Source organism: Crocuta crocuta, unplaced genomic scaffold (assembly GCF_008692635.1).
Source record: "Crocuta crocuta isolate KB4526 unplaced genomic scaffold, BGI_CrCroc_1.0 scaffold160, whole genome shotgun sequence".
Classification (NCBI taxonomy): domain Eukaryota; kingdom Metazoa; phylum Chordata; class Mammalia; order Carnivora; family Hyaenidae; genus Crocuta; species Crocuta crocuta.
Window position 1 is genome coordinate 2,090,772 of NW_027527591.1, and position 7,350 is coordinate 2,098,121.

Below are 7,350 nucleotides of genomic sequence, written 5' to 3' on the forward strand. Positions count from 1 at the left end.
AATTCCAATATATGGGGGGAGGGGGATTTCTACACCATCAATATGTGTGCGTGTGTGTTTCTGTATCTATCTGTCTATTACTCTGCACTCAATTCCAATATATGGGGGGAGGGGGATTTCTACACCATCAACCACTTCTTGAGCACCAGCTGGATGTCCTACAATTCAGCTCAATTCTGACACTATCTACCCGGACAGAGCATCTAATACCACAAGTTGAGGACTCATTTCTACAAGACTGCTCCCTACGGCCCCTTCAGACACCAGTTGCAAGTCAGTGCTTCTGTGCTTCTGACTGGCCTACTATTATAGATCATAGTTTCCAATGATCCCCTTCTTGAGTTACATGAATTTCCTAGAGTGGTTTGCAGAACTCAGAGAAACATATTACTTACTAGAATATGGATTTAGTATAAAAGGATAGAACTCAGGAATGATCATATGAAAAAGATGCATAGAAAAAAGTATGTGGGAAAGGTGTTCAGCTTCTGTGCTCTTGGAGAGCCCTATTGTCTCTCAATCTCTACATGTTCACCAACTCTGAATCATTCCAATCTTCATCCTTTGGGTTTCTTTGAAGGTTTTATTACCTAGGCATGATTGATTAAATCATCACCATTGGTAATTGATTCAACCTCCAGCCCCTCTGCACTCCTCTTAGGTTAGAGAGGTGGAACTGAAAGTTGCAACCCTCCAATCACATGGATTGATTCCCCCTGACAACCAGCCCCCATCCTTAGGTACTTTACAAAAGTCATTTGATTAACATAAACTCAGATGTGGCTGAAAAGGATCTTTTATGAAGATCAAGACACTTTTATAGCTCTTACCATTTAGGAAATTTCAAGGTAGTTAGGAGATCTATGCCAGAAACAGGGTAAAGACTATAGATATAGATGATATATATATAGATATATGTAGTAAATATAGTTATATTTATAGTAAATATATAGTTAAAGTAAATAGTAAAGAAAATATATAAATAAAATATACAGTAAATAAAATATATAGTAAGTATATAGTTAAAGACTATATATATCTATAGTAAATCCAAACATCAAATCATTTACATCTGTTTATCTATCTACCTATCATCTATACATCTATCTCATGTATCTATACATTTTTAAAAAGATTATTAACTGCAATAAATTGAAAACAGGATTTTCTTGTGTTTTATTTGAAGTTTCAGGTGTCAGAGATGCTGTTTGAGGTAAGGCAAAGATATCCATGTCTTAACACCCAAAATATGTGAATATTTTACTTAACAAGGCAAAAAAACTGACTTTGAAGATGTGATTAAGGATTTTCAAGGTGTGGAGATTATTCTGCGTTATCTAGATTGACCTACTTAAATTACAAGAGTCCTTATAAATTAGAGACAGAAGAATATAGTGTCAGAGAAGGAGATGTGGTGACAGAAGCAGAGTCACAGTGATGCCATTGCTGGAAGGGGGCCATGAGCCAAGGAACATAGGGGCCTTTGGAAGATAGAAAAGGTAGGGAACAAATTCTTCCTTGGAGCCTCCAGAAGGTTGACACCATGATTTTAACTCCATAAGTCTTCTTTTAGGATTTTTTACTTCCATGACTGTAAGAAAATAAATACTTGCTATTATTAGCTATNAGGCTCTGAGCTATCAGCACAGAGACTAACCCAGGGCTCGAACTCATTAACCATGAGATCATTAACTAAGTGAAGTTGGATGCTTAACCAACTGACCCACCCAGGTGCCCTGGTCTTTATTTATTTATTTTTTTATTTTTTTATTTTTTAGTAGCAGCAGTTACCATTGGAACAAAATTAGCAATTGGAAAACTAATACACTATTCATGAAGTATCACTAACAAGAACTTTAAGAGAATGAAATTTTGTATTTTAATGTTATATTGGAATACAATCCTATATTATATCAGAACATAAAACCTGATGTAGGGATCAAACCCTGTGAGATCATGGCCTGAGCCAAAGTTGGATACTCAACTGACTGAGCTACCCAGGCACCCCTGGATTTCTTTAATAACCATAATTGTACACACCCAACCTCAGTTTGATAAACATGTTTATATAATTCTTTAATATATTTTTTAATGTTTATTTATTTCTGAGGGAGAGAAAGAGACAGAGCACGAGTAGGGGAGGGGCAGAGAGTCAGGGAGACATAGAACCTTAAGCAGGCTCCAGGCTCTGAACTGTCAGCACAGAGCCTGATGCGGGACTTGAACCCACGAACCACGAGATCATGACCTGAGCTGAAGTTGGATGCTTAGCCAACTGAGTCACCCAGGTACCCCCAATTCTTTAATATTTTTGTCCATGTGTTATGTTTAAGTCACTCTTGTAGGCACTATGTGGTGATACAGAGAGGAACAAGACTTGGTAACTGCCTAAAAGAGTAAGGTTTAAGTAATAAATCTTTAACCACAATAGAAGTGAGAAATAAATGCTCACCAAAAGTGCTAGCTTGTGGTATCAGTGATGATTAAACTTGCACTGATATCATGGGCAAAACTAGAGACAGCTCCCTAGAGAAGGAGAGCTAAATCAGGTCTGTAGGACTGGGAGGGAATATGGCCTAAGGCTCAGAAATCAAACTTTAGATTTGAATTTACAACCCCACCTTGATCTCTTCCTTTTGATGAGATTCCATTTCTCCTAATAAGAATGGGACAAATGAGATACTCAATGGGACATGTAAAGTCCTTGGGCTAATTCCTGGCACATAACAATCATGCAGTGAATATTAGTGGGTGATGATGATAACAATGATAAGGAAGACAGAAAATAATTTATTAAGATTTCAGATCATAAGTATGAATTCTTGGGACACCTGTGTGGCTCAGTCAGTTAAGTGTCCGACTTTGGCTCATGTCATGATCTCACAGTTGGTGGGTTCGAGCCCTGCATTGGGCTCTGTGCTGGCAGCTAGCTCAGGCCCTGGAGCCTACTTCAGATTCTGTGTCTCCCTCTCTCTCTGACCCTTCCCCGCTCACACTGTCTCTCTCTCAGAAATAAATAAAACATTAAAAATTTTAAAAAAATAAGCATGAATTCTTACTCCACCTTTGCCTTTAGCTTCAACAATTTCTTCTCCATCTACACACACACACACACACACAAACATACATATATGCACACACACCCCTTGCAGACATGTTAACTAAACACTGTGTTAGAGACCAGGGATAAAAAAATCAGTGCTGTATAAAACAGACATATCTCCCGCTGCTGTGTGGAACTCATAGTCTAGTGGTGAGACACACAAAAGTCAATTTGCAAAAGTATTAAGTGTGATTTAAAAAAAAAAGAGTTATCTGGTGCTATGAAAGCTTGTAATGGGGAATTAGAACCAGTCAGGGTGATCCGGGAAGGGTCTCAAAAAATTGATGCTTGAGCTAAAATATGGAAGCGTAAGTTGTAGTTATTTGATTAAATAAAGGAGGAAAACACACACACGAGAGAAAGCAGAAGATATAAAACATCAAGCCCAGGAGGTTATTGATCAATAAGAAGAAAGCAGAGAGAAGTTGGAGATGATGCTGGAAAATAAAAGCTCAGACCACATAGCCCATTAGAAATCAAGTTAGGGATTCTGACCTTTCATCTAAGAACAATGGGAAGTTACTGAAGTATTTAAGCAGATTACTTAAATGATGAGATTTACATTTGGGTCATCTCTACACCCTGTATGGGGCTCCAACTCACAACCTCAAGATCAAAATTTGCAGGCCCTACCAATAGAGCCGACCAGGTGTCCCACAGTTGAATTTGGAATCTAATACTCTATCTGTATGCAGTGAGAAGAGTTTAAAGAGTGTCAAAGTAGAGGCTGGACCAGTTCAGAGACTGTCTGAAGTCGTCTATCTGAATGATGGTGGAAGCTTAAACGAAGGTGGGGATGTTGATGGAAGGGAGTACTGAGGATAGATACTGATACAGATATAGATACAGATACACATACACATGTACATACAGACACAGATACAGATATAGATATATCCTTATAACTGGATATGTTGATGAAAAAAAAGATGTTAAGGATGATTCCTGAACTTACAGATTTTGTAACTGGATAGACGGTTCTGCCTTTGTCTGAAATAGTAAAAAATAAAAAAAAATGTCTTTATTGCTTGACAGAGATAACCATAGGTCCAGTTTAGTAGACAATGCCTTGAGACACTTTTGTAGACAGTTCAATATGCTAGTTCAGTGCTGGGAGGAAAATCTGAGCAGGAGATACAAATTTAAGGACAATCTATTTATAGGTAGCAGTTGAGGTGATAGCCAGGGATGGGATTCCTGATGAGAAGTTAAAAATGACAGAGGTGGGAGACCCAGAAATGAGCCCCATGGAAGTCCCAGCACAGGTAGGGGATAATGAATTGTGAGTGGAATCACTCCGACCTGGTTTTAGTAGTGATGACTATTCAAGTCTAAGTCTGGAGAAAAAGGATCACTGGATCCACTACAACATGTGCTTTTTCCAGACAAGCCAAAAAAAATCATAAAATAACAAGAAAGTTTTCAATAACGATAAAAAGTGTTATGAAAATGATACCCATGAAATATAGTACAGATATGAAAATTGCAAGGAAAGATTGCAATTTTGAGAGGAAAATTTGATATGTCAATGAAGACCTGACTGTATCTAGTCCATACTTTGGGCCTTGAATATCTTACACATGTTCCAAAGGACATGTGGCTTTAAAACAGACATTAAATATGTTTCTGATCATAGACAGAGCCACTATCCAGTCATTGACTTGGTGATTTCTCAAGCTCAAAGGAGTTGTATTTAGTGTCACAACAGTGGACCTGAAAAGGAAGCCTGCTGAGCTGCAGAACTTGGCTCCTGGGACACACCCACCATTTATAACTTTCAACAATGAAGTCAAAACGGATGTAAATAAGATTGAAGACTTTCTCGGAGAAGTCTTATGCCCTCCCAAGTATTTGAAGCTTTCCCCAAAACACCGAGAATCAAATACTGCTGGAATGGACATCTTTGCCAAATTCTCTGCGTATATCAAGAATTCAAGGCCAGAGGCTAATGAAGCGTTGGAGAGGGGTCTCTTGAAAACCCTGCAGAAACTGGATGAATATCTGAATTCTCCCCTCCCTGATGAAATTGATGAGAACAGCATGGAGGACATTAAGTTTTCTACACGTAAATTTCTGGATGGCAATGAAATGACATTAGCTGACTGAAACATGCTTCCCAAACTGCATATTGTCAAGGTGGTGGCCAAAAAATACCGCAACTTTGATATTCCAAAAGGGATGACTGGCACTGGAGATACCTAACTAACACTTACAGTCGGGATGAATTTACCAATACCTGCCCCAGTGACAAGGAGGTTGAAATAGCCTATAGCGACGTAACCAAAAGACTCACCAAGTAAACTGTCCTTTGTGAGAGAAATGTCTTCACGTCTTCCTCTAAGAACACGCTTTTCCTAACAGGCCGCTCTTGTTCCTATAAAGTAGAACCCTTCTTTTGCATGAACGTGCAGTTATTCAGGATTAGGATAAAAGGTTAGNCTCACTGCTGCGGCTCTAGGTGGCAGAACTTTTGAGTGCTGACATTGAAAATAGGAGCCACGCCCTCCTCAGTCAGCCCCCAGCTGGCCCGCGATGCATGGCACAAGGCATATCTGTGTCTGCTGGGGATTTTAGTGTCCTTCGCATGTGAGGGGATCACCACCGTAGCATAACTAACGCCACCGCGTCCAGCGGGTTCAGGATGCCCTGTCCCGGGTGCGCTCCAGCTGGTGAAGAGAGCCTTCCACAGAAAGTCACTACACGCTTCGCGGGCTCACTTCCGTATATGGATTTTTCACCCTTGCCTGAAAGCATTTATCCTTCATACCCCTGATAACGTCTGACACTAGGTAGAAGCCAAAAGTTTAGAGAGAGGGAGGATCATTCTCAAGGTCTTCCTCAAGCATTTTATCCATATGAGAAAAACCAGTGGGCACTCGCTCTTCTGTCTAAATGTGTTGTTTTGTGTGTTTTTGTTTTGTCTGTATTTTGCCCAGTGCTATTCCTTTGGGACATTATTGCTTTCCTCTTTTATTTAAAAAGCTCCTTTTTAGGTAAGTGTAGACCTTGCTCTCTGTAGATCTTTTGAGCAACACACTACATAAACTGATATTTAGTTGATTGTGCTATCGCAGTACAACGATCTGTAACATAAAGATTTAACCCTTACAGATATTAACCTAAGGAATGTAGGGCGGGTTCATCAAAATGTCAAGTAGAATTTTGTTTCTGAAGCCTATTTTAAAGCCTATTTAGTTAATATGGACACCCTGGAGAGAGAACCTGGACTGAAGAGAAGACCCAGTTGGCTTCATTTTTTTTGAGGAGATTTGCCCTATAACCCCAAATCCCTTTCCAGTATTGCCCTTAAAGCCTAAGAACCTAAAGCTGGTTATCCTGGAGAACACCTCTACTTTCCTATCGTGGGTCCTCCACATGCACACAGAACTGACATGGGATCAGCTGCACTTAACGAAATCATTGACTTGAGAGAATAATTCAGTAAAGGAAAGAATTTTAAAGGTCAATTTGGCCAGAATCTAGGAGAACTCCAAGGTAACTCTTGTAAAAGATTTTGACATCTTAACACTGAGGCATGAAAACAGTGACTAGTTAGCCCATAAAAACCAGTCTGTATCTTCAATGCTCTTCTAAAAGAAAGTCTGTATCTTTTATTTACTTTCTCAGCTTTTCAGAAAAGTTTGGGCTAAACATTCAGGACCAGAGCAACTTTTTAAATACACACACACACACACACACACACACACACACACACACACAGTCACTTCAATTTACTGAAGTAAGCTGTCTGGAAGTAATAAACGGATGCAGAAAACGTGAACAGCCTATGACAGCAAATGAAAAATTCAGAAATAATGTTGTAATGAAGACAGCCTCTGTGAACGTTGCAAAGATGGTTTTAAAATGCTGTCATGAATTTATTTTTCAGATTTAAGAAACATTAGTCAGAAACACTAACNTTATGAATTGGACCCATTTCAATAATATCCACTAAAGGGATGATAAACTATAAATCTCAGGATAGGTTAGCATAATATAACAAATAGTACAAAAAGAATCAAAAGGTTTGATACAGTATTAAATAGATAAAACAGTCCTGCCATATGAGTTCAAACTTTCAAAGTTATGTCAATGAACCCTACTGGGAAATTTTACCCAGTCTTTGAAAATTCCATTCTATGTACTAAAGAGTTATTAGGGCATTTTCAAAACTATACTATACTTTACCTAACTTTGGTTTTACTTGGCCATTTGACAATTACTTCCCTTCTGAAATTGCTTAAAGT

General features: G+C 38.7%; 1 pseudogene; it reads left to right on the top strand.

The window, feature by feature from the left end:
• Nucleotides 1-4,317: 4,317 nt before the first annotated feature.
• Nucleotides 4,318-5,488, top strand: LOC144237814 (chloride intracellular channel protein 4 pseudogene; annotated as a pseudogene).
• The last annotated feature ends 1,862 nt before the right edge of the window (nt 5,489-7,350 follow it).